Source organism: Phyllostomus discolor, chromosome 1, assembly GCF_004126475.2.
Source record: "Phyllostomus discolor isolate MPI-MPIP mPhyDis1 chromosome 1, mPhyDis1.pri.v3, whole genome shotgun sequence".
NCBI classification, from domain to species: domain Eukaryota; kingdom Metazoa; phylum Chordata; class Mammalia; order Chiroptera; family Phyllostomidae; genus Phyllostomus; species Phyllostomus discolor.
Window position 1 is genome coordinate 180903181 of NC_040903.2, and position 23493 is coordinate 180926673.

General features: G+C 39.5%; 1 long non-coding RNA gene across 1 annotated transcript in view; it reads left to right on the forward strand.

Annotated features, from left to right (window-relative positions):
• The window catches only part of LOC118496922, a 103338-nt gene extending 85805 nt beyond the window's left edge, over positions 1–17533 (forward strand). Inside the window, exons 2-3 of the long non-coding RNA XR_004899480.1 lie at positions 6208–6302; positions 16865–17533. This is a non-coding gene — a long non-coding RNA (uncharacterized LOC118496922). The remainder of the gene's footprint in view (positions 1–6207; positions 6303–16864) is intronic.
• Positions 17534–23493: the final 5960 nt, after the last annotated feature.

Sequence of the window (23493 nt, forward strand, 5' to 3'; positions counted from 1 at the left end):
ACTTTTTGGCTTTCGTCACAATGCGGTTATTTGCTGTATACCCTCAGCCACCAGCTTCCATCTGCCCAGATGGACTGTGCCCCTGCTTGGAAGCCCACTTGGTGCTTGTATCTAAGCTTGAGCAGACCAGCACTCCTGGGTTGATGTGTGTGTGTACAGATTTCAGTGAGGACTCATGAGCCTGGTGACAACGTTTTTCCATGGCCTCTCGATGGAGTGTAACATCATGGGAGAATCAGTGCTGTTCGTTTAATCGGAGAGGGTCCTGCAAAGTCAGCACTTGGCATCTCATCGCCTAATTGTGTGATAACCCCGTGTGGATGACAAGGCCTGAAAGAACTGTGTTTGCCTTTCTTTCTTGCCTTCTGGGGTGGACATTAAGCCTATAGGTTTTGAGAAGCCTTTATTTACAGAAGAGAAAATTGAGTTACAGACTTCCTCTCATGAGCCACAGCTGCTTGGGGAAAACAACGGTGAAAAAGTATTCTCAAGCTGAGAGCTGGGCTGTGTGAGCCCAGAAGCACTTAGGGTTTGGCAAGTTTGGCAGTATATTTTAAATATTTGGGGTACAGCAGAGCCCCAAATGTATTTTGCTCAAAGCACCATTTCCCTTTCATTTTCCAAAACCGTGTATATTCTAGGGAAATTTAATCTGTGTGTTTTGGAATCATTTAACCCTCATCCATTAAAATATTGCAAGGTAAATACTAGGTCTGGGTTCAAGAAATCTCTTGAGCTCCTTGATAACTGGTTTTTCCCTTTGAACTCAAAGCAACATTTTGCCAACTTTGAATGAATCCTGAACCCAGGGACAGTTTGGAGCTTACTTCTCAAATTGTCTCCCAGCCAGTTTGTTGTAGAGGTTCGCGTGTGTGCAGAATGAAGCAATGATGGGGCAGGGCTTCTGGGGGACAACGCCCATTTACAGGCTTTTCCACTGGGGCTTCCTGACACCCATCTGACTCTGCCAGCATCACAGTCTCGCCTCATGCGGCCACAGTCCGAGTTAGACCCAATCCTGCCAGTGCCTGGTACTTCTGAACTGCATGGTCCCAGCCATAGTTAAGTTTATATTTTGTTTATCATGGGGTTTTATGCATTAGTTTTTATTTTAAGACAGTGCATTGAGATGGTATTTATAGTTATTACTGAGTTTTTTGGCACCCTTTAAATTGTGTGAGGCACATGCCCCACTAGTCTCATCCCGGTCCTGGCCTCACCTTGCACCTGGAGCTTTCCTATCTTCTTCACTCTGTGGCTCACATTAAAAAGTATGTGGCATCTGGACAAACAGACAAACAGCTTTTACTTGGAGGGGTTGGAGGGGGCCAGGAAGGGCGGGAGAAATTGTGCCTCTAATCCATCTGAGGCACCCCAGTGTGCAGAGTGAGCGGCCATGGCAGGTGAGAAATTCTTCTCTAGCCCACCCTTGACTTTTGGTTCAGCTGGGCTTTCTCTTCCTGCAGACAAGATGGCTTGTACCCAGTATGTCCGGCCAGGTGCTTCTTCTCTCATCTGTCTGAGATAGGGCTGAGGCCATAAAGTTTATCATTTCCCTCTTGCCCTGAAGTTATCTGACGATAGCATAGAATAAGATCTGAATAAAGACACTTGCTCCTAGAACATAGTCCTTTCCCTCAAAATGACTATTTCATTATCATCTCAAACAGATTGGAAACAAGAAGCATTTCATCTACTCTATTGTCATCCTAGGGATGACGCCAAAGGGTAGGTCCTGAGCCAAAGGAGAGGGAAGAAATTTGAGTTGACACAGAATACTGTTGTCCAGATTGGCTTTAAATCAGGATCTTCACACTCGTGGTCGATAGCTTACTGATAGTAGTTACTGCCAGTAACGACCGAGTGGTGCCAGACCCTATGTTGCCTATCTTCTTAGGTACATTTTGTCATTTAAACCTCACAACATTCTGAGGTCAGGACTATTCCTAGTCCTATTTTACAGATTAGACAATTGAGGCTTGGAGAAGTTAAGTAATTCCCCCAAAGATTGCCCAGATAGGAAATAATGGGATCCGGACCTTTGTAACATGTAGTTCTGGTTCTTATACAACCTTCTGCACACCTCCTCTCCGATGGCCCACATTTTGGGAAAAAAGTAAGTTTCCCCTCTTTTACTGGGCATGCTGATAGAAGTGTCTTTCACATTAAGATGAAGAATGAATAAAATGCTGCAATTCTTTCATTAAAGTTTCAATTTCCATGTTTTTTTCAGATTATAATGAAAAACCCTCAGTTATAGCAAAGCCAGTTCCTTTTCATTTCCCACGTGGCAGCCTTCACAACGTGTTTCAGAAGCCAAGGCCCCCCGATCTAAATTTCTAAGCAGCTGCCCCTGATCCGGTTTCTGCTAGTCTAGATGGAATCAGACAGATAGCAATTTACTGTAAAAGTTTTTGGGATGAGTTGAGGGTTAGAAAGCTCCAAAGAATTCACATTCACTTGGCAAAAGGATGTCTGTGCACTCTCCTTAAAACCCTGGGTCTAGACATGCTGTGTATTGTTTACTGGCTCCAGCCCTGAACACACTATGGACCCTGTGAGGAATTCCCAGATCTGCTCCAGTCATTCTGTTCTGGGAAGGCTCTGTATCTGGCCTCCAGAGCTCTATGGAGAGCTCCCCCTAGACTGTTTCTCCAACCAAGGCCCCAGTCTATAGACTTGGCCTATTTCTCAGACATCTGATTTAGAGAACAGGGTGCCTTGGGAACTGCCAGGGCCTGCCTTCGTGTGGGACATCACCTCTGCTCCCGACCTTGTAAAGTTCAAATGAGGAGGCTTTTAAGGAGGAGCTCGTTAGCTCACAAGGCAGCTTAATGGGTCCAGTATTGAGAGCACAGCAGCATGTGTCCAGGACTAGTTATATAAGAAACCCTCCAAGAGAGGACAGAACATGGTTTTCTACAAATAAATAAGGCAAAAAGGCAACACTCACCAGTGCCACAGCTGGGAAGCAACTATGAGCAATGAATTTCTCATGCTAACAAATCCAAATTCTTTGGAAAACAGATGCTGAGCCCTGGGACTGGCAGTGGATCTCCCCTGGCAGGAGCCGCAAGGTTCAGAGATGGAAGGGTATCTAGAGACCATTTGTTCATAAACACAGCTGAGGGCCAGCAACCTGCTTTCATGCCCCGCCCAGGCTGCATCCAGGGGCCCCGTCCGCACAGCCCTTCTCCAGTGAAGAAGGCAGACATGCGAGACTTCTGCAGCCCACGCTCTACAGAAATAATTAAACAGTTTTTCTTAACCTCCTGAACTTTTCATTTATTATTGCCATCCATTATGTCTACCTTCTCAAATCACAGAATCACGAAACCGAGCTCTGGGGTCAAGGGTTTATTGTTTAATGGAGATAGAACATTTTGTAAATTGCACGAAGTCACAATGTTTATAATAGAAGCTTCTGGTGTACTGAATCTTTTCCATTTAACAAACAGTGAGCTTTGACATGTGTTCTTCCTACATAGCAAGAAATTGGGAGTAAGTGCAGTACTGGCATGAACACATTACCAAATCTTTCCTGTAAACCAAGTGACATCCGCAGTCAAATAAAAACATTCCTTTCACCAAATACCAGGAAATGCTACAAGTATCACTGTTCTCCTAAGGTCATGCTAAAATGAAGCTTCGGCTTTTAGAACACAGAGTGAGGATGAAGAAGGCCAATATTCTTGTCCAATACACATTTGCTGCTACAAGTCCTCAGGGACCACCTCCCAGTTCAGATATGAACATGCATTTGGGGAATTTTTCCTAGAATTTAACCTTCAAAGGAAAAGTATAAATATTTTAAGAAAATGGACTCATATTAAAAAATATTCCTGTTGTCTTTGTTTTTACTAGAATTTGTACTTTCCAGTCAGAAATGGGTTTGCTTAAAACAAAGCAAATATCCTAAAAAATTGTTTGCAGCCAAAATAACCAATGTATCAATACTTAGGATTAACAAAATATTAATTTCTTCAGTAAAGAAACCGAACTGAGAATTGGAAGTCCTCGGGAAGTGATAGGACCGAATGTTTTAAACCTCAGTGGTTAACCCTTTGTGTTGAAGATCTAATCAGTATTTTTAAAGGAACAAATGTGCGTGCAGCACACTCCCCTGTGTTTCTTCGGGGCCTTTATTCAGTTAGTGCTACATGAAATCTTTGGACTCTGAGTGTAGCTGCTAAAAACCAATGTAAAAAAAGTGAACGTCAATGAGTAATTAGTGCAACAATTTTCTTAAGGCTTAATCACTGGTGTGTATTACAGGATGTATTTTTGGCTCATTTTTATGAGGTCAAAACCCTTAGAATCCTTAAATTTTATATTTGTAATAGTTCAGGCCAATTCCCCTGAAAAGTTCGCCCTTCCAAAGCTGTACTTGGAAAGTAATTCTCACTCAATTTTTTCTCACTAAGTTTCTGAAATAATTTGATAGGACTTAATGTTTGTTTCAATATACTCTGTTGCTTACCATAGGCCAGGCAAAGCCTTTGCAGAGACTCAGTCCCGCCATTCCTGATTGGCCAGCAGGTGTCGCTGTGGGTTTGGGTGGTGACCCAATCCACCCCAGAAAAAATTGACTGATGGGGGCGGGGCAGGGGGGTATAATAAAAGGAGAGAAAGGAAAATACGAAAGCAATTTCTTAAAGGAAGAAAGGTTAATTAAAAATCCCTTATGAGTACATAGGCCTTTTCTTCAGGAGTTCGGAGATCTTTGTACTACCTTCCCAGCTTCTGTAGACATTTGCACTGAAATGAATTCACTTGCATGAGATAGGATGATGTTGAGTCAGTCACCCAAGATAACTTCACTGGATAAAATAGTCATAAAGATGAGCAAAGTTAAGAAGTGGATTCGTGTAGTCCTTTCCTAATCTCTTAGGCTTTACCATTGTGCTTCTTTGTTATACATCTTTTCGAATCATAGCCATCTTCGCTTAACCTTAGACACGCACAAAGTCTTCCTGCTCTTTAATAGGTCAAAGACTCGTGGCGCAGAACAAGATTTTGGCTTTCGCTAAACTCAGTGGTAACATAAATTCTGCTGTTTTATTAGTTGAAGGGGCATCTTGTTCTGGAAAGTTGGTTCTATCTCCGCAAAATCTGGATTGCTCATTTTCAACAATGCTAGCCTATTCAAGTCATATATCTTTCTGAGTACATAAAATCTCTTAATAAATAAAATTTCAATGGCAAAATTAACACATATTTCTTGAACAACTGTCAACTTTAAGAATGGATGGCCATAAAACCTCCCTGCACAGAGAGGAATTCACAGCTGGGCTAATTTGAATAACAGGCTGTAAATTGATTTCTTTTTTGGCTTGATATGTGAAAATGACATCCATGTTGCTGGTGCAGAGCACAGGCAATTTGTTAAGAAAAGATACATGGTTTGAATTCTCTCAATAAGGCTTACCACATGTATGAAACGCCCTAATTTTAGTAGAGTTCTGAAGAAAACAAAGCAAAAAAAGCACTTCAAAGAAAAATAGAACATTTTCTACATTCTGGAGAGCTTCTGTGTCACATTGTCACTAGTCTCTAGCATGTCCACTGTGCCACCCATCTCAGATCACAGACTGTCCTCTCATGGTGGAGTTGTAGTACCTCATTGCTGGAGGTATTGCAACCCCAGAGGACTGGAAAAAAAATTGAGTACTGTTAAGCACCTCCTACAATTTCTATCTGGTTTCAGTTTCCTCACCTTTATGTATATATATGATTCTTAATGATATATCACATTCTTCTAGTGCTGGTTCTAATTAATAATTAAAATCATAAAGCTCAGGTAAAAGGAAATTGATTAGATGCACAGACTCAGGAATGTTTAGAAAACTGGACTATAGAGTATGAATACTTTGTTCCCACTGAGCTTAGCCATCCATTCTTAAATTCTGAAGTAAGCTGAGCTGGTTCCATGGAAGACAATACAACTGATGGTGTATAACTCTCAGTAAAAGTTCTTCAGAAAAAGCCTTGTGTTTATATGTATTCCCCTTTCCCAACTCTGAGAAGGCCATTTCATTTGTACATAAGAGTATCGGTAGTGTCCCATCATTTTCTCTGGTGCTCAGAGGGTAAGACTTATTGTGCATTTGCTCAGGATTCCTGGCAAAACCTGTAGGAATCATAGCAACAGGCACTTTCAGCACGAGCGGCTGATCGAAGCACAAACAGCATTTTCTTTTCAATTAGATGTATATGTCTGTGAAGAATGGAATCCTTGGCCATTGGTTTATCCTTTGGAAACGTGCCCACCAGTTCCATGACAACTTCTGAAACTCATAGAAGTCAGAGTGATCACTATTTCCTCTGAGCCACTGTCCTTTGTGTATTGTGACTGCTGTTGAACCCTTAATCACATATGGCTGGGCATTGTGTGTGTGTGTGTACACACTCACACATGTGTGTTTTCCCAACTGGAGCCTAGTTTCTGTTGGACAGGCATTGCATGTTATATATTGCATATACCTTAAAACTTTTACCTTGATAGAAAGCACTTGGTAGGACTTTTAGGGATCTTTGTTGAATGAATGAAAATTATAAAGGATACTTCTGTTTGGCAACCATTGTTATTACTGGATTACTTTTATGTAGTTCATATAAATAATTCACTTCTGGGAGTTCCATACCTTGGGATGAAAATTATTCACTTACTGTGTTTTCATATATGTTAATGGGAGCATTTAAAAACTAGAAATTGTTTCTGGGTTTGTGGCCTTAGGACTGATATGGAATGAAAAAGACTTGAGGTAATTTTTTAAAAAGATTTTATTTATTCATTTTTAGAGAGAGGGGAAGTGAGGGAGAATGAGCAGGAGAGAAACATCAATGTGTGGTTGCCTCTCACAGGCCCCCAACTGGGAACCTGGCCCACAACTAAGGCATGTGCCTTGACTGGGAATTGAACCAGTGACCTTTTGGTTCTTAGGCTGGCATTCAATCCACTGAGCCACACCAGCCAGGGCTGAAGTAAATTTTAATTGTTAAAAGACTACAACTTTACACATTGCTTTGTTAAAGTTTAGCAGTTTGTACATGTGATTTTTTATTTGTTTCACAAAGAATAACAAGGAGATATTAATTTTCTTTAATTTTAGTATTTAATGTAAAAAATGGAGTGGAGAATAAAGAGATAGAAGTAACCAATCTGACATGGTGATATTTCCCTCCCTTAACATTAAATGTTTTATTTAAAAAGTGTAGTTTAAAGATGAATCTATAAATAGGATGACCTAAATTTTAAAAAGTAAAGAAAAAGTATTACATTTATACTTTGCTACATCGGGTTTAGTTATTATAAACTAGACCATATCATGTTCCTGTTGGGAAAATATTTTTGGAAGTTATTTAAAAACTTATAGAATGAAGCCAATCATTATTTATAATTTGGTGGGGGGGCAGTGAAAGGAAAAAGTGGAGAAAAGACTAATGTTTATATATAATGATTTCATTATCATATTTCTACTTTCTTTGTCATCCAGGGTAAACTCTAAGGGTATGTCATGAATTCCTGAGCCATAATAAATCTGTGAATGTCAGACTCTGTGTGTGGGTAAAATGGATAATTTTCTGACCTTCAGTTAGCTTTCACTAGAGCAGAGGAAGTCCCTCCACATAATGTTTCCCCGCTGCAAAATACTGGCAGGAGGCCAAAGAATGCCCTTTGGCACGTCTCCAGTCTGGATGGCTTTCCTGGAGCTAGAAGACATTCATGAATCTGCCCAGCCCTGTGATTTTTTTTTTTTCGTGTCCAAAGCTTCTGGAAAGAACTTTCCAATGTGCAACCTGCTGAGGGAAATGTGAGAACACATTAATCATGGATCTCTTCAAAAGAAACTTGAGGCTGTCCTGCTGTAATTCGGCAGATCCACCTTCCCACTCAGTGTGGGCCACAAGACTGTCACAGCGGTGCTGCCAGGTAGTGGGGGTCATGGAGCTAGCTGAAAACTAAGGTTATGATAAAAAAACATAATTTACATTTTCTAACCTTAGAGATGAGGTTCAGCCATGGTTGCTTCGACTTGTGAAGGACAAACCTGATATTAATTAAAAGATATCAGTAAGTACATTGTTTATTCTTGCTTTCCTAAACTGTATATGAAATCTCAAATCACTGTTTATAATTAAACCCATTTTCATTTTAGATCAGCACAAGATAGAAGTACCTTTGAGAAGTAACATACAGTTAATGTAGTACTCACCAACCTTAGAAATTAAATATATTTCTCTTTGCTTTTATTTCATTACTTCTCATACTGTTGATTGGTTTGGCATGCTTTGAGAGTAAGCTGTTTAGTTTTTAGCGGCCCCCAAAAATGTTTCTGAAAGCTTTCTCTTTCTCACATGGGAATTCAGCACATGACCCCTCATCTCCCGGCACCAAAAGAAAATAAATAAATAAAGACCTCTCAAAAATAGGTAATATTTAAGCCTTTTGGTGGGTTTAGGAAATTTCAGAAACACCTTGGTGTTGTAATATAATTTCACAAATATTTATGAATGATCCCTTATCTTTTGAAAATGAAATAACTAAATAAAAAAAACCCCAGCCAGGTTCACAAATGAATTATTGGCCTAGGATAGACCCACTGCTGGATAGAATGAAATAAAATAATTACACTTAAGAATATCAGAGTATTTTTCTTTTAAGACTCAGGTGTCTAGGTAGTTGAAACTTCCTCAGACATTTCCAGAAGCTGACTATTCACCTATATTCTAGTGTTTTCTCTTGCCATTTCATAAATGTACTCCACCATCCAGCTAATTCACGACTTTCTCTTCCTCTGCCCATGGCATTCCCTTAGCTTTGAACATCTCACTGACTTTACCCAAGCCCAGTTCACCCTTCAGAGCCCAGATAAAGTGCACCACCTCCCCAAAGCTTTACTCCACCCAAATATAAGAGAGGCTCAAGCCTCCCAACTCTTTGGCCACTTTGGGTGATTCTGGTGGTAACAACACATCCTGAATTGCGCCGGAATTATTTGTTTGTATGACTTACAACTAGAAGACAAGTTTCTTGACACTAAGGATCATTTCTCATTTGTGTTTGTATCCCTAAAATATTTAGTACAAATTACTTAGCCAACATTTGTTGAGAGATTATAATGTGAAATTATCTCAAATGTTGGCAATGAAATGATCAGATTCCTTCTTTAAACGTAAACAGTCCTCTAGAGAATATAAATTATAGTCTTGTTTCACTCCCTTTAATCACTAACTATTCATTTGTTTATTCATGCTTTCAATAAGCATTTCATTGACTTTTAAGGACAGCACTTACTCTGGGGCCAAAAGGGCTCAGCAATGAGCAGGAATGACTGTAATTAGAATTCAGTTGACAAAACAAACTTTAAACAATGTGAGTATTGCTGATAACATATTTGCAAAGAAGTGAAACAGGTGTTCTGGGTACCATGCTCTGGATATAAAGGACTTACTCTTTCACCTCAGTTCAGAACAAGTCTTAAGGGCCATCCCATCTTCAGAACTCTTTGCAGGCTTCTAAGTCTTCTCTTAAAACTCCATTGAGTCTCACTTCTCCACCTTACCCAATCCTACTTCCTTCCTTCTCTTCCCTTCCTTTTTACAGGTATTGTGGCTCTCAAGAGCTCTTTTTGATAAGTTTCTGTGTGCCTGGTTCTGTCTCAGAGTCCACTTCCTCAGGACACCCACTTTGCTTCTCTGCTCTAACCCAGTCTACCCCTGATTTTATTGTCACTTCTAGTATAAATAGTCCTCCTGCCAGATTCAGCTCCCTGTTGAACTCCCACCAGCAAGGCAAGATGTAATCTTCCTGCAAACTACAGACAATGGGAGTGGGCCAGGTGTTCTAAGTTAGGAAGGCAGGGATTGAGCAATTGAGCAGGAATCAGGAATTCAGCCATGGAGCAGGTAAAGCAGGTAGAGCAGGTACCAAGTGATACTATTTATAAAGGGGCTGCACTGGGTTCAAGCAGGCTGTTCCCGACAACCTATGAAGGAAAATATGTCCCCAGGATTAGTAAGCAATACGGTTTTATAGGTGTGAGGGACCTAAGTGAGAGGAAAATAAGTTCTAAGGTGGTTGCATCTTTTGTTACACTGGAACAAAGCTTGCGGTATTACCCAGAGTTAATTCATAATAGAAGAAATGATGAGCAGGAGGAGTGGGGATTTGTGGGATGAAGATGTAAAACTAGGAGCCCCTTGCGGTGATTTGCTTAGAAGCCAGCAATATGGTTCACCATCAGAGTATATACCCTTTTAAGATAAACAGAGCTGTAGTATGAGCTTTAGATATTAGGCCGAAGTGTGAAATTGCCAGTATTCAATTGTGTTTGACCTACAAAAATGACCATTTATTTAGTATAATCAATTTATTTATTGACTATGCCCCCCTACTTCAATGTAAATATTATTTTGTTTAATACTGTGTCATAGTATCCAGTACACTCTCTAGCATAGAGCAGGTACTCAATACAACATGTGGATGAGTTAATTAAGAAATGAATTACTTAGCCCCCAATTTTTTGGCCATAACTTACTATATTATTCCAATGATAAATAACAGAAATTCCAATTTACATTACATAAGCAAAGAAGAGAATTTATTGGCCCACACAATTGGAAATTCCAAGGGTATCAGGAACTGGCTTCAGGAACAGCTAGATCCAGGAGCTTGATTAATGTTATATAGATTTGATCTCTTGCCCTTACTCAGCCCTGATTTTTTTCTGTGTTGGCTTTATCCTTAGGAAGAATCAATCTATCTGATAATTCCCAATGGCTCCAGGTTTATAGATATTAGCTCAGCAAACAAAGAAAATAGAAGTGCCTCTTTCCCAATATTTCAATTCAAAACTCCTAACCTTGACGCTCACAGAATCTACTTTGGATATATCTGAGGAGCTAAGGGAAGGGGTCAAGTCTGCCTTAGTCAATTGGACTTTGGATGGGAGAGACAGTGGTTCCCTGAAGGAGAATCATGATGTTGTTATCAAAATAAAAATTATAATAATAGTTGACATTTAATCAATACTTATCTCCCAGGCACTAGTCTAAAGGCAGTTCCCTCAACAGCACTATTATCATCTCTATTTTATACATGAGTAAATTGAAGTAATTTGCTCAAAAGCACCTAGCTGGAAAGATAGAGCTAGGACTGAAACACACACAGTCCAATTTATAGCCCATTCCCTTAATCAATACACTCTGCTCCCAGAAAAGGAGTTTAGGGATAAGGAAAAACACAGATATCTATTCTATTTTGCTTATTAATTTATAGAGCCAATGGCTTGGTAGCATAACTCACAGTTACAAATAGAGAGTTACTGGTTTGCTTATAGTCAGATGGTTGTCAGGGAGACAGTTTTCTCTAAGCCAGTCCCAGAAGATTTTTGGCTGCTAAGAAAGTGATTCCTGACAACCACAGGTCTCTGTTTTTTAATTTCCTCCCACATCCTTCTCCCCAGCTTGATGACATCCACCAAGCCAATCTAATTCTGTTCAAAAATGATATTTAGAATGCCGTCAATGTCCTCAAACAATGTCCTCGATTGTTATTTAAAAATATTATTAAATATCTGAGTTATGTTGTGTTTAGATCCTTACTAGCTTTGACATTCAGTAGCTTCTGGACATGCATGAGTCACCCACACTGGAGTTGACCTTTTGGGTGCTGGAATTGACTCCCTGGCAAATGCCATAACTCCCTTTGTCCCTCCATCTCCTTGAGAGTGATTATCAAAGCTTATTTCCAACAAGTGAGGAGTAGTAGAGGCTCAGATGTTCTATTTTCCCTTAAAGAAATGGTAGATGATGCTTGATCGGAGGAAGCTCTGGAGAACTGGGGGAAAAAAAAGGCCTGAGAGTTGGCCTCAGTCCTTTCTTCTGGCATTGATGGGACCTGTGTTTGAGGGAGCATGGCTGAGTAGCTTTATTGCCTGTACGATGGGAGTGAAGCTAGGTGAAGGGTTCGGATTCAGGTTTTCTCCAGTAAGGCTCCTGCTTGGCTGATGCATGCATTCAGTGATGTTGGACCGGTTGAAGGCTGTAGCCTTTGCATCTCTCTGCAGATTGGGATTCTCAGCAACTCCTCAGTGTCTGCCTTCTGGTGACATGAGCTCTCCCTGGCCCTTGCACTGCCTTCGGCACTCGCCATGTCTTAGTGACTCAATCTCAGCTCAAAGTCATAAGACTCTTACTGATTTATTCGTACTTATACATGAGTTTAATGTTAGATCAATGAATTTTCCTCATTGAATGAACTGCGGCTAGAGGGCAGGATCATGTGGCACTAACATAGATCTTGGACCACTCCGCATGGTGGGGACCAATTTCATGGAAGAGTGTATGTGTACAGGTGTGGGAGTGGGATGAAGGAGCCTGGAAATGAGCACTATGACTGCTACGTTATCCCAAATTGTTCCTTGTTTATAAAGCACAATAATTTCTTAACTGCTATATCCACAGTGAAAATACAATAAGAGCTAGTTTTCATAATGATATATATATATATATATATGTATATGTGTGTGTGTGTGTGTGTGTGTGTGTGTATCACTTAATCCTGAAGTGACTTCTGAATTCTCATAGATTAACTAGTCATGGAGCGGGTTTTACAGTTACGGGTGGTTCATTTCCTGCTCCTTTGAGAATGGTAACTGGGGCGTGCCATGCAGACAGCTCTCCGCTAGTCAGGGTGTGGGGTTATTCCCAACATCTAGTCAAGTTACACAAGGGATTTTCCGCATTTGTCATTAAATATGATTTCATGAAATAGAAGAATATAACATAAAAATAATTATTTAAATTGCTAAATCAAGAGCCCTGTTATGAATGGGGAAGGAACTCTGATTGGCAACAACAAAAAGTCATGTAATATCGAGTGCTAATGAGGATGTGAGAATTCTCCTGCATTGTAGATGGGCATATAAGCTAGCACAGACATTCCAGAGAGCAATACGTGATACGTAGTGAAAAGAAGTATGCCTCTTCCCCAGGACTTCTTTTGTTGCCTAAAGAGGATATATGTGAGAATGTTCAGTTCAACATTACTTGTTCAACATAGTAGCTGAGACTGGTGGCAACCTAGATGTCTATTGCTGGAAGTAATGGATAAGTAAAATGTTATGATGCAATACACAATAATATGCAGCAGCTTGAGGTGATAAACTAGATTTATGTACAGATGAACTGATAGATCTTAATAAAAGAGTATTCAGGAAAGAAGTAACAATCAGAAGGGGAGTTTAATGCAAAATCAGATACTGCACAAAACAACGTTCAGTTCTTCAAGGACATGTGGATATCCGAGGACATACAATAAACACATTAGAGTGGCTGCTGGTGGGAGGGAAGACAGTGGGAGTGGGGATGGAGGATGAAGGGGGAAAGTAACCAATTTTTTTTTTAAAGTGAGAGAGGGCTTTGTACGGCCAGGCGATAGTAGTGAGCCACAAACTAAGAAGTATGATAATTCTCAATATTTTATACCCGAGGTCCAAGAAAGACAATAAATACAGTGTGTGTGTGGGGGGGCATTCAGCTAGGTTAGTAAGGAAACCCACTTACACGTGGGGGGAAAGCTACATGATGGTGTGTTCTTTTTCAAATTTTCCCTTTCTCCTGCCCCCACCACTAATTCTGGGACAAAGGTCGCCTGGTCCTTGTTACCCCATTTTCTAGCTGTCTGACTCAGAGGAGAGGAAAAGTGGAGGTCATTGACGAGGCTGAGTGGGCACTGGAACAGGGTTTGCGAGATATGGGGAAACCAGGGATCCAGATGAAGACCAGCAGGAAGTGGCTCCAATGCTGACACTTGTGACTCTTTAGGACCTTAGTTTCCTCCTTGGAAAAGTGAAATGGTCTAATCCCAGCTCTTCATTCCAGCCCTGATGGGCTATGATTCTCCCTCTCACCAGCTGGCTCGTCGCTGACACTGCTCAGGAAGTGCGAGCCCTCTCCTGGGCCTGGCTAGGGAAACAGCCCGCTGCCCTCCACGACCCAGTGGCCAAGTGCATGCAGGATCTTGTTCCAGTCGCCTTCCTGTCAGATACAGGAGTCAGACAAAAACGTTTGCTCTGATCCTTTAAGAAATTCCTCCTTGGAATTCTCCTAAGGAAATGTGATATGCAGAGATAACAGATAAACTTGGCACATTTAAAGATGTCACTTTGTGGCTGTTTTGCCATTCCTCTGGGTGATTAATTATGCAGGATCCTCTAAAGAATTGGAAATATGGTAGAATTACACTTTGTATAGAAACCTTGTGAAAGTAAGATCCTCTTTTAAACAGCTTAAATGACAAAAAAAAAAAAGGAACAACATTCTCAAAGAAAGTGCCTTTTTCATGAGTGATTTTTTTGTTATTTCCCCTGTCCCTTATTTCTTCTGAATATTGTTGTTTTTTCCTTAACACATTAACATCTCTTGCCTAAACAGACATGGCATTTATTATACAAGCCCAAGCTAGAAGGCTAACTAAAGTTCATGTTAATGTGCACCACCTCCTTTTCTGATGGCCCCAGCTCTAAGTTGTTTCCCCAAAAGGTCAGTGTCCACCTCCTCCATTCCCAGTGATGGGGTTCACTAGGGGAAGACTGTCAAGGGGTTCTACTCAATATGCAGCATGATTATGTTGCCTCAACAGGGGAAAAATGTCTTTTGAATCCCAGTGTTAAACTGTACATTTGCATTCTGCCTGATGAAGAGAGACTTCTGTTTATTTTGCTGAAGGTTTGAGAGCATTTCCTGCAGGGACAGAGGTGTCGTCCTCATGGCACCAGCACTTTATGGCACACTGTAGGGCCGCTGGTCAGACGGGCTGCTCTTCCTCCAAGGAAGATCCATCTCTCTATTGGTGATTACTGCAAAGGACCAGATGTTTTCCTTTAACCTCCTATTGGTTCTAATCTCCCTCAATCTTTGATCCCAGCCCCACTTGAAAGTAACCCCTCATTTAGCTCCTCTTGGGTGGTCCTCAGTGGAGATTTAGTTAATTCTAACTTCTTGTACAGTCTTCCCCCATGTGCTTCCATGCTAAAATTCTACCTTTCTAATTGCTAAGAGGAAAATTGTTAATCCTTTTGATTCAGGGAGCAGTGTAATAGCCTTAAAATTGGCAACTTAATTGAAAAACTCAGAAATTGCTGAATCCTCATGGTAGTTCTTTAATGGCATTTCCTTCCCCATTCTTTACTCTATTTTTCTCAAAATAAAATTGATTTCAAATGTGCTTACAAAAGACTATCTTCTTGTTATCTCTCTATTCTGAGATTCTGTTTGAATTTCATGTATGGTCTCAGGTATTTTATTGATTGTTACAGATCAGTTTAATGGGTTGTTATAGGAAATACTCCCTGGAATGGAGAAGGGACATGTGATACTGACCAATGGGTAGTAGAAATTCACCTCCCTCCTTTCCCCTCAGAAAGAATAAATGACTTCAATTGCTCATTCTTAGATTCCAAGGGTTGTCTAGGCCACATATGTCAAATATCAGTGTGAGTTTTGGAGATTAAGTTATTCTGTATTGCAACTGGTATATATTAGGATTTTCTTGATTTTATTATCAAAAGCTAACCAAGCAAGCTTGTTTTTTTTCAAGGAAATTTCCAGTTTTGTTTTGGGTTCATAGAAGCAAATTTCTTTTAATAATGCTGAGAATACTTGGGTTCTTGGGTTCTTGGCATATTCCATTGATCTTACTTATGAATAGAGAAAAGGTCAAGGATTTTGCTTATTTGTTTTCTGTAGGCACTCTAAATTTTAAAAGATTTGGAGACTTTCAAGGGACTTTTAAGAGACAACTCATTGCAGATGCATTAACGTATTGAATTTATGTGAAAGAGTGAAGGCCAGGCAAAGGATATTGGGTTCATTATTTATTAGTGGTGCTAGTCAAAACTGCTCTGTTTTAACCAATTGGTGGTTTGGCCCCTATTCAAGATGGCATCTCTTATTATTGCTATCCTTAGCAATTAATGTATGCTGAGAGGATGGGTATGCATTTACTATACTCAACTGTATTGGATTTTAGGCTGTACAGGTCTATCTTTACTCTGTCCAGACCAGACATGATGCTTCTGGGTAATTATCTCAAAGTATGTGCTATACTTGACTTCTACTCAAAGTGAAACTCATCAGTGAGTTCTATACATTGAAGAGAGTGTGAGCCTCTCCCCCATCACATCTCATTTCCCATCATATTCCCATGGTATTCTCATCACGTGGCCTTTCCTCAGTCCCTCTTACTATGCTCCCCCCTCCTGCATGGAAAACTATTCCCTCGTGGTCATATGGTTTCCTGCTATTCAGTTTCTGTCTCCTCATGAAAGTCTTCCCTTCCTGACTGTGTTACGTTTGGTTATGATAAACTTTCATATTACCGTGTTCTTTACATCACAATATCAATTTTATATTTATGTCTTATTTGATTGTTTCTCTACTCCACTCTTTTGAGAGCTCCATGATGGCAAAGATGAGGTTGAATGTTGTTCACTCTCATTTCTCCAGGGCTTAGGAACTTGCCCAGTAATATTTAGTACCTGTAGAGTGAATTCGAGAGTGAGTGAGTGAATGAATGAATGAATGAATGAATAACATTAAGGTTGAGTTAACCCACACCTGACAATTTCATGTATAAAGTCAATATGTTTATTCTGAAACCCATACTTTCGCATGTATCTGCTTCTCCTCTCATGTTGTTAAATTTCTAGAGGGCAAAGAAAGTCTCTTGGTCTTCTGAGACAAGTTTCCCTTGGCCAGTAGTCAACAGTGTCTCAGCCAGTGGTGGGGGCCAGCACCACTCCAGTGGCATTGTTGAACAGGGAATACAATAACACGTATTCCTCTCCTTCGTGTACAGAGATGTGCATTAAAATGAAAGAAGTGGAGGAGAAGCAGAGACAGCACAAGAAGGCAGAAGCAGCCTGAGAGGTATGTGGGGAGGTATGTGGGTGTGTGGACCTTGGTTAATGACTCATTGGAATCTCAAGGCTGAGTTAGTGCATAAAAAGCCCTGATTTTTTCCGAGCACCAGGCTACAGTGGCCACCTTCCTGCTTTGTTCCCCTAGGGGAGAACAGATGTTCTGTCTCCACTGGAACCATAACAGAACTGTTGAAGTCCTAGGGCATTAGCTATGCACATTGCTAACTATAAACACTTCTGTTATGCAATGATATAACTCAAGGTAGAAAATTAAAATCGACCATCTCATGTTCCAATTGCCTATCCTTTCCTTTATCCTCAAATTTAGTCTTATGGAGCTTCTGCTCCTTTTATTTATTTATTTATTTATTTATTTATTTATTTATTTATTTATTTTTTGAGTTTCGAAGCCCTCAGTGTGGCCCTCAGGGGCACTGACCACACTGGCTTTGGATAAGGAACTTCTATTTAAATAATTGCTCAAGCCTGTGCAGGGGTATCCAACATTTTGGTGTCTCTGGGCCACACTGGAAGAAGAGCTGTCTTGGGATACATGTTAAATACATTGCGACACACAATTACAAAAAAATCTCATAATATTTTAAGTAAATTTATAATTTTGCATTGGGCTGCATTCATAGCCATCCTGGGCTACATGTGGCCTACGGGCTTCAGGTTGGATACCCCTGCAGAGGTTCCTACCAGATTATCTCTGGCACAATCCAAAGTTTCTTCTTCAAATTAGCCTTTTGGAACAGACACTGGTATTAAAACTGGTTTAATAATGTTTCCCTACTTGTTTGCTATTATTTTGTATTTTTAAATTAATATTTATTTTAAAACTGTGCTGTTGAGTGATTTAAAGCAAGGATCCAATTTAACTGTATCTCTACCAACATCTATCTGTAGAGTTTGTGTTGCTGTGTTGACTGAGACAAACTTAACCGTTAAATAAGAAAAGTTTATCTTTCTGCTAGTGACTACAAAGGGGGAAACCTATAATTTTATAAAGTTATTTCTCCTCTGGTCTACCCAATGCTTGTCAAATTTAGAAACAAAAATTGGAAAATCTTACACTTTCCAAATTAATCCAATGGTAAATAGAACCTTGGCCCTATTTTACCTCACTGCATATGATAGCGCTTTTAGAAAGCATTTAAACATAGGTAATAATATGTCTCAAAGGCTGGAATTATTGATTTATGAAGTTAGGTGTGAATGAAATCTGAAGATAAATACTGTATCATTAAAAACTGAAATAATATTATTTTGATTCATACCTGACAATTTTTGAAAGACTGTTAAGCTCTTACATAAATATAGGGCTTCCCCAGCTGTTTAAATAGTATGATTAATTAAATGGATTCTGTGTGAAAACCAACACTGGCTCTTGTTCTCAAATTGCAAATATGTCCAATGTAAAGGAAAATGGAAAAGGATTTCTCTGGTATCTACTGCATTTGATGTAAAGAATTAATATTGTTGAAATCCAATGTACTCCTTAGTATGTGTTTGTAGTGTGTGCATGTGTGTGTATTACACTTTTTTAATAGCAGAAAGTTTCACTTATAAGGAACTCAGCTATTTGACAATTTCATCAATCCAGAATAAAGCCAAGAATGTGTTAAAAATTCAGCAGAAGAGACTTCTCAGAAGCCCAGGCAGAGGTGATCAAAGTCTACTCAATACATTGTATGCATTTAAATACAGAAAAAAGAGTCATAGACCTTCAGTTAGAATATTACCTTTTTTATTTTAGTGTAAGTTAAATAACTTGCCTAGAGTGTGCAAAGTGTGAAGGGGTTGCTGGGGCTGACTACAGCCGTGGACTGGGACTGCAGAATGGAAGACCTTGATTCAGTATATATCAGGGAGTCAACAAAAGTTATTGAGTGGAAAAGAGATATTAGCAGATACATTCCTTAGGAAAATTAATCTAAGTGCGTGGAATATATTGTAGAGGTTGGAAATCAAAGGCAGTTTACTAGACCACTGCACTAGTCCAGAGACTATGGCATCAAGTCCAGGTGATCAGTAATAAGATTCTGAACAAGGGTGGAGAGAAGAAATTAAGGTCTTAAGAAATATTGCAAGGCCAAATAAAAAAAAACTTGGGAATTGTTTGGGTTGGGAGGCAAAGAAGAGAGAAAAATCAAAAGCATCTTAAAAAAATTGAAGTCTGTCATAGTAAGTTAGCACTACTGGCAGAGTTAAGAAAGAAACACAGAAGGAAGAAAAAGCTTGGATAGAGGATGGTAAGTTCAGGTCTGCAGTCTGAGGTAAGAGTAGAAAATCCAGGAGGAGATGTCAGAGGGGCTGCAAATGTGGTGGTGGACTGTCTCTGGGACGAGACAGTAAAACCACAGTAACTAATATTTACGGATTGCTCACTGGGGACGAAGCACTTTCCTTCGTGTTTTGCATGTATTTAACATTCATAACTGTCCCCTGAGGTAAGTACTATTTGTAATGCATTTTAAAAATGCATTTTTAATTTGTTAAAAATGTAAAATAATATAATCATAAAAATTCAAACCATACATAAGCGTGAAAATTCAAAAGGAGGAATAAGAGTGGTATGTTAAGGGAATAACAGGTTTTTCTTTTCTAAATAATGTTTATAGCAAATTAGAAACAATTTAAAACAAAAGACACTTCCAGAGAAAATTCATAGCTGTGTAGAAAAGGAAAAAACAACAACACTACAATAAGTAGAAAAAAAAACTAAAACAAATAAACACATCACTGCCAACAACAAAACATAGAAAACCTATAGCAATGGCAGCCTCTTTAGAGGAGAAAACAGTCTTTTCCACTTTAGTAAGATGTCATTAGTAGCCTGGTAGATAATTGATGTTAAAATAATACCAAGAAAATAGTTAAATTATATTCAGGTAATCTTTCAGAAAGGCAGAAAAATGTCATGGTCAAAATCACAGGCCTTCTGTTCAGTGCATTAAATCGTAATGTGATCAATAATGTCAGCAGGGCCACATGAATTATTCCATGATGGCTCCATGCTAGAAAGTTTCATTTTGTTTGTAACAGTGAGGTGGCAGACCTACCTTCCTAGGCAAGCAGGGACTGGGCCCAGCTTGAAATCCTACTAGCAGGGACTGGTATTGGAGTGGGTGTGGTTTTTCTGCACATTGAGGGCTCTAATTAAAGGGGAATTAGAATCAAAGTCTGAGATGAGGCCTGGGTGGGCCCAGGAAGTAAGGGAAGTTCCAAATATCTAGTCCAAGGGTAAAAGATAAAAAAAATGAAAACCAGATTTAGAGCAATAATACCAGAGAACTGCAGGCAAGATGGAGTAACAGGGTTTGAGAGCAGCAGCCTGAAAGATTTCCAGAGAGAGTGGGATATAGAAGGTGCACAACTTTTCTAGGATAACTAGGGTGAATTATCAGGCAGGGGATCCTGAAAGGTGGACAGAAGCGGGTAGGATTCAAGAAACAACCCATCGGTGAGATTTCTATTTTTTGTTCTTTGTTTGTTTGTTTTTGTTTTTCCTACTATATATTCAGGTTGAATGTGGCCAGAGGAAAAAAAAAACTTCCAAAAAATGGAATAGGAAGAAGTCACTTCTCGTCTCACTTTATGAGGTCAGCATTACCTTGATACCAAATCTTGACAAAATCGGTATAAGAAATGAGAACTACTGACCAATATCTTTTATGAACAAAGATACAAAAGTTCTCAACAAAACATTAGCAAATCGAATGCAATAACATATAAGAGGAATTATATACCATTGACAAGAGAATGTTATCCCAAAAATACAAGATTGGTTTAACCTTCAAAAATCAATTAATGTAGTCTGAGTCATACCACCCTGAACATGTCTGATCTTGCCTAATCTTGGAAGCTAAGCAGGGCTGGGCCTGGTTAGCACTTGGATAAGAGACACCCTGGGAATACTGGGTGCTGTAGGCTTAAAAAGAATCAATTGATGTAATTCCCATATTAACAGAAAAATAAGAAAAAACACATGATATTATCAAGCTAAAGAAACACATTTGGCAAAATTCAAAAATTATTTATATTTAAAACCTCTTAACAAGCCAGAAATGGAAGAACATCAACTAATCCTACAGCTAATATGATACGTAATAGAAAGATTGAATGTTTTCTCCCTAAGATCATAAACTAAACAAGATGACTATTCTCACCACTCCTATTCAATATTGTATTAGAAGTCTTAGTAAGTGCAATAAGGCAAGAACAATAAATAAAAGGCATTCAGAATAAAGCTATGATTATTCATAGATGACACTATTGTATATAGAAAATCCTAAGGAATATACATTTGATCATGCAGATTGCTTCCAGCTATGATATTTCATAAGCCTTCCACCTTCAGGTTGAATAATATCGGCATTTTCTTATTTTTAGGCTTCATGTCTCAAATTTTTCCAAGCTTTACTTAATAGCCACAACAGCATTTGAGGTGAAATATATTCCAAATTTACTTTGAATTTTTTCAATGACGGGGTGGGGGGAGGTTGTCTTGGTTATCCTATAGTACAGCAGGTCCTTGAATAATATTGTCATTTCATTCAGTGTTCTGTTGTAATGTTGATCAAAAAATGTGGATTCTTGACTGGGGCCACTGTTTGTGTGGAGTTTGCATTCTCCCCATGTCTGCATGGGTTTTCTCCTGGTGTTCTAGTTTCCTCCCACATCCCAGAGATGTGTGCATTAGGTTAATGGTGTGTTTAAATTGTACCAATCTGGCTGAGTGGGGGTGTAAGTGTGAGTGTGTCTTGCAATGGAATGGCATCCTGTCCAGGACTCGTACCCTGCCTTGTACCCTGAGCTTCCTGGATAGGCTCTGGATACTCATGACCTCGAACTGAAATAAATGGGTTGGAATATAATTATCATATTGTTTTTATTAATCTTTCTTAAGTATATGTATAGCTCACAGTGATTTTAATGGTTAATATTATTAGAAGTGTTTAAAAAAAAGAACTGATGAACATGGACAGCAGTGTGGTTATTGTGGGGGAGGGTGGGTGAAGGTGGACGAGGGTGTGGGGGCGATAAATGGTAGTGGATAAAAAGATGATACAAAATGAAAAAAGAAAGGGTTTAGGGTCTTTATTTAGAAGTTCAGTGATGTTTTTGTGATCAGAAATATGCCATAGAAACTTAACTCTTGTTAATATCAATTAGTCTCTGTTAAAACTGGTTTCATTACAAGTCACTTTGCTTAAAACCAGTTTCCAACAACCTTTTGATGATGTTAAGTAAGGACTTACTATGGACAGTCTCTAATCTGTGATGTTTGACTTAGGATTTTTTTTTTATAAAGAAATACACATTGTTTTTTTTTCAAAGATTTTTTATTTATTCAATTTTAGAGAGGGAAGGGAGGGAGACAGAGAGATAGAGAGAAACATCAGTGTGCAGTTGATGGGGGTTATCCTGCAACCCAAGCATGTACCCTGGCTGGGAATCGAACCTGTGACACTTTGGTTCTCAGCCCATGCTCCATCCACTGAGCTACGCCAGCCAGGGCTGACTTAGGATTTTTTTAATTTTAAGATGATGCGAAAGAGATATGCATTCAGTATCACTTGCCAAAATTATATATCACTATATAGCTTTGAATTTTGATTTTTGCCATACGATATTCTCTCATGATGCTGGGCAATGGCAGCAAGAAGCAGCTCCCAGTGTAGGGTACACTAAGGTAGATATTTGGTAGTTTATGGGCATTAAATGCATCTTGACTTACAGTATTTTCAACTTTATTGGGACATATTGTTAAACTCTCCAGAAGTCAAGGAGTATCTGTGTTTGCACCGGTCCCTACTGCAGCTCTTCTGGCTCTGGTGCTCGCTTTCAAAGGTTTGCAAACGTCCTACTGTAAATAAAAGTATGAAGATGGAATTCGCTTGCCAACATTTAAAAATTATATTAGCTAAGTTCTTGGACCAGTGTAAGGACTTGGCCAAGTGTAATGAATAAGACAGACATGATCCTTGCCCTTACAGATTTTACAATCTAATGTGGATGACAAAGAACAAGTAAGTGTGAGTATGAGTATAACAAAAACAAGACACTAAGGTGTGTTCACCAGAAAGAGCTGACCTAGAACTGATCATGGCCTGAGCATGAGGAGACAAGTAGAGGCCCCATTTTATAATAAAGAATTTGGCTGGACTTTGATCACTGGGGAGTAACCTCTAAATTCTTGGAATTTTCTGAGTGATGAGGGGCTTTGTTATTCATGGTGAACCCAGGACTGTGCCTGAGTTTACACTAATGAGATGACTCAGGATGGGGCAAGCTGCTCTGGAAGCACCCACCATGCAATCAGAACATTGGGACTTGGCCCAGGAGATATCAGCCTGACTTGCAGGGTCGGGGGGTGGTGCTGGAGAGTGAGTTCTTTTATGTGGCCAATGATTCCATCAATTGTACCTATGCAATAAGACCCCAGGGAAAACTATGGACACTCACGGCTCAGGTGAGTTTCCTGATTGGCGATGTGCCTTGGCATGCTGGATGGTGACAGCATATGAGAACAGGCAATGTTGGAAACTTTGCATTTGGG